The sequence below is a fragment of the Notothenia coriiceps genome, unplaced genomic scaffold (assembly GCF_000735185.1).
Source record: "Notothenia coriiceps isolate Sejong01 unplaced genomic scaffold, NC01 NC01_scaffold00023218, whole genome shotgun sequence".
Lineage (NCBI taxonomy): Eukaryota > Metazoa > Chordata > Actinopteri > Perciformes > Nototheniidae > Notothenia > Notothenia coriiceps.
Window position 1 is genome coordinate 613 of NW_011355919.1, and position 4552 is coordinate 5164.

At 43.1% G+C, this 4552-nt stretch overlaps 1 long non-coding RNA gene across 1 annotated transcript; it reads left to right on the forward strand.

Annotated features, from left to right (window-relative positions):
* Positions 1 to 248: 248 nt before the first annotated feature.
* LOC104954316 (uncharacterized) lies at positions 249 to 2444 on the forward strand. The gene is made up of 2 exons (XR_799323.1): positions 249 to 370; positions 734 to 2444. It is a non-coding gene; the product is annotated as an uncharacterized lncRNA (long non-coding RNA).
* The last annotated feature ends 2108 nt before the right edge of the window (positions 2445 to 4552 follow it).

Consider the following 4552-nt stretch of genomic DNA (forward strand, 5'->3'; position numbering starts at 1 on the left):
CTCTCTGTCTCTCTGTGTTTATGTCTGTCTGTGTCTCTGTGTCTCTGGCTGTGTCTCTGTCTGTCTGTGTCTGTCTGTCTGTCTGTCTCTCTCTCTGTGTTTCTGTCTGTCTGTGTCTCTGTCTGTCAGTGTCTCTCTGTGTCTCTGTCTGTCTGTGTCTCTGTCTGTCTGTGTCTCTGTCTGTCTGTGTCTCTGTTTAAGGTTCCTCTAACGTCTCCTTGGTCCTCTCCCTCTCCTCCACAGTGAGCTCAACAACAACCGCTTCGAGGTGAGCCACGTCCACAAGGTGGAGTGTGTGGTACCGTGGCTGAACGACACGCTGGTGTTCTTCACTATCTCTCTGCAGCTCTGCCAGCAGCTAAAGGACAAGGTGAGTGTCCTGCACCACGAGCCAGTCAGGGTCACATGACTCACCTGTGTTACTCTATTACAAACAGAGTTGTGAAGGTAAAGGGAGGGTTCCCTCACTCTGAATCCCTTGTTAAAGTTCCTTTGTAGTTGCAGTTGAGAACAAAGACGACGACAGGGTGTGTCTGTCTGAAATTCAATGAACATCCTCATAGGTAACTTCTAGCCATCAGGTTTTGATGTTTACCAGCTTGTAGCTTTCTGATTAAAAAATACAGTGCTGATGTGTCCAGGAGAGACCCTGGCTGTAGAGGTGCTCCACCTGTGACTACTCTGTGTAAGGGAGCCCTCCTCTGACTGAGCCGCTCTGTCTCTCCTCCTGCAGATCTCTGTCTTCTCCAGCTTCTGGAACTACAGGCCGTTCTGAGCCTCTTCGTGCCGACCTCTTTCTTTGTTATACACAGTACATATACACATATATATATATATATATATATATCATGCATTCATTCAGCTTCAAGTGTTGCATGGTCAGTGAAGGAGCCAATCAAACCCACAGATATCAATATTCACACGGTGTTAGCCAGGCTGACTGAAATTTGTGTGTGTGTGTGTGTGTGTGTGTGTGTGTGTGTGTGTGTGTGTGTGTGTGTGTGTGTGTGTGTGTGTGTGTGTGTGTGTGTGTGCGCTCTCACAGCACTGACTGGAACATCTCAATGAATGAATGAATGGAAGCATGAATGAGATTGTTGTTAGAATGAATTTATAATGATGTGTGAGTGAGTATTCCTCCTCCTAGCTGTGTCACTGTGTGCAGCACTCAGGGCGGGAACACAAAGCAGTTCTAGGAGGTCAATTTTTGTTTGATTTTATAATATAATGGTACTCTCTTGAAAAGGCCCTCCACCAATGTCACAACCCAAAACTATCAGGCTATTAATACTAAGCCAGGTGTTATCATGAGTTATCTGTGGGTGAGCTCTCATGGTCCAGCTCTGGTCTAAGTCTATGGATGAGGCACTAAACTGTGTGTAAATGCTTCACTAAACATCATGAGAACATTGTCACCTCTCAGCGGTCACATATTATGAAGTGGGAGTTAGAAGAAGAAGAAGCTTCTGTCTGTCCAAATATCAAAAAGCCAAAGTGTGTTCATGCTGCTAACATCAGCTGTTGCTCACTCACATCAAGAACACAAGGCTCCCCATCTACAGAAGCCTTTCAGCTCACACTTGAAGAGCATGCTTGTATATGATCCGCTTCAGACTGGATCACCACCAACAAACGGCTGAGAAGGACTTTGTGACAGAGCCTAGATGATGCAGCTTTGAAAATGCCTTTAGTTTGTATTTGTAGACCACTAACTCCTAATAAACAGTGTGTGTCAGGAACTCAAAGGGTCAAAGTGGGCATTCACTTGGAATGAGGATTAATCAAAAGATTTTTTTGAGTTTTCTGTAACATAAATGACAGACTCAGTCAGGATGTTTCAGCCGCTACAGCACAGATGTGTTCTGTCTGCAAGTCCCCCGACTTTATGGATACAAACAATCAGTCATCTCCAGTACACCCAGCTGTGATGTTAGTCAATTGAGTCCATGATTAAAGCACTGGGTGTCTAACGTGAGGAATGCAGAGTGTTGCAATAGAAAGTGTTATCTGAGGGGATGGAGGGTCATAGTGTGTGTGAGTATTGATGGTGTTGAATATGTTGTAGACAGATGATAGAGTAGATCAGTCCTCAGAGGGGCAGCTCCAAAGCCCCCCTCAGACACTGATGTTAAACATCTCATGTCAGCATATCCTTAAGTTCTTTTATATTTGTTTTTCCAGCATGTCATTGTTGGATTTTTTGATGATTGATTATTGCCCCACTTGGTGGAACTGACACAACTCACATTCCTGTTTGTTTCAATGATAAGCTACCTGTGTGATGTCATCTTTGTTTCTGTTGATTTCACATGTTGTGCACTTGATGTTGTTGATTCCCTGTGAACACTGATCCAATCATGAACAAATGACTTCATTCCAGTAAGTGTTAAACTATCTTAAAAAGCTGCCTATCATAATATCAATAAAAAGATTCTAAAGGATAACCTGTCCAGTTTGAACTCTTGATCCTTTCCGTGCGTGTCGTGTTCCTGATGGAGACGGGTGTGTTTATAACATAGAACATGCAGCAGTCAGCATGTGGCTATACAGTTATCATTAGGAGCACTACTGTCCCACTGCCTGACATGTTATTGACTTATTGATTTCATTGATGTTGTTTAGTGATGCATGTGTCTGCATTCATTCTGATTAGCATGATTCCATATTGACCACCGAGGGCTTCCATAGACATGTTCCTCAGAAGTCAAGCATACTGTTTTAGTTTCAATTGGGATAATGCAGGTCATCTGACGGAAGCCCTGAGAGCCAAGGAAGAACAAGTGACATCCTTTTGATCTAAAGGAAACAACGATCTCTTGTGTGTATGACTTTAATGGAAAAAGCTATTGCCAAAAAAGGCAAAAAAGGCTGAAATGGCTCCAAGTTGCAAACATTTACACCCAAAAGAAAGACATGCTTAATGTTACAGTACATGCTAACAAATCATATATGTACCTTTTGCAGGGGGAAATGATAAATGATTATTTATTTAGTAGAACACACCTCTTGTGGTCGTATTGAGAATAATAACAACAGACAAACAAAAGCCTGACCATTTCAAATGTGTCCTGTAAAAACTTTTTGTCATCTGTTCTTCAGTCATACATACAAGAGGAAAGCATCACAGCTAGCCATTGGATCACCAGAATCTGTGTCTCACTTTCACAGGGCTTCTGTAGTGAGGAGCAATTGGTCCAGTGTGAGGAGCTCAGTCCTATCACAGATTGCTGCGTGCACACAACCAATGTGAGGTCACATGATGGCTTAAAGGAGTGCATGAATGTTGTGCTGAAAACCTCTGAAACACCTCCATGGGTTAAAGGACACAGGGTGGGTCTGACCACAGAGAGGCAGCACTGGGATCAGTGTTCCATGGGGTTCTGTGCACTTTGGACTGGACACATGTCTGCTCCTGTTTGCTCCAACGAGTACTCATGAATGAACACAGCCTGATGAGACACACACCAACACAGAATAGAGCAAAGTTGATCCTTTTATTATTAGTTTTACAGATGTGTTACATTCCATTTCATTTAGCTGACGCTTTCATCCAAAGCGACTTCCGATAGGTGCAAAAACCATAAAGAATCAAACTCCGAACAACAAGGAAAGTGCAGATATATTCACTTCAAACTAAATCCTAGCATAGTGAGTGCTGGTGAATCAGTTACACGGCCTTCATGAACTCAACAAGTGCTTGGGTTTTTGGGCTTTGGGCTTTTGGCTTTTTGGGGTTTTCAGCAATAACTTCATTGCCATGATACAGTTGAAATAGATACGTTTTCCGTTTTTGACGGAAGATCTGCAGAGTGTTATTCATTCAAAAAAAAGTATTCATTTGGTGTGCACGTTGACAGAGGCCATGCTTCTGGTTCCACCCGTACTCATGTGGTGTGTGCCGGATGCAGCTGGGGGGCGGGGGGGGTTCAAGGCTGCAGAGCCATGTTCTCGATGCCCACCTTGTGTCTGCGAGGCTGTGGACCAAGCACAGAAACATCTTTCTGTCAGCATCACGAAATGATACGATATTACTTTATTTGTCAGATCAAGTCTGAAATTTGACTTGCGTCACAGCAGCTCCATGTCCAACATCAACAGACAAATATCCAGACACAAATACATGAAACACAAATAACAAACATTTAACATAACAGCACAATCAGTGAGAGAAAAGCTGCTCAAAGAGCCTTCAGCGTGCATCTGATCTGGGATCAGCTCTGTATTTACTGAGAGGATTGAGTGATGCACAAAGGAGTGCTTCAGTCTGACCTTATTGAATGGTGGGACCCTGTATCTCCGATTTAGATGGTAGCAGTTCATATTCACTGTTCAAAACATGGTTTGGGTCAGAGATGATGTTGTTGGACAGCCTCACTAGGTTGTTATGATAGGCTGAGTCATAGAGAATACAGAGTCCTCTCACTGAGTATGATGTGTCTGCATTAACCTGTTAAGCCCCACTTTTTTTTTTCACGACACTGTGTCTCAGGGGATCTTAATATTTAAGAACCTATTAATGTGTTAGACCAGATTAACGGGAATAATCTCAGCT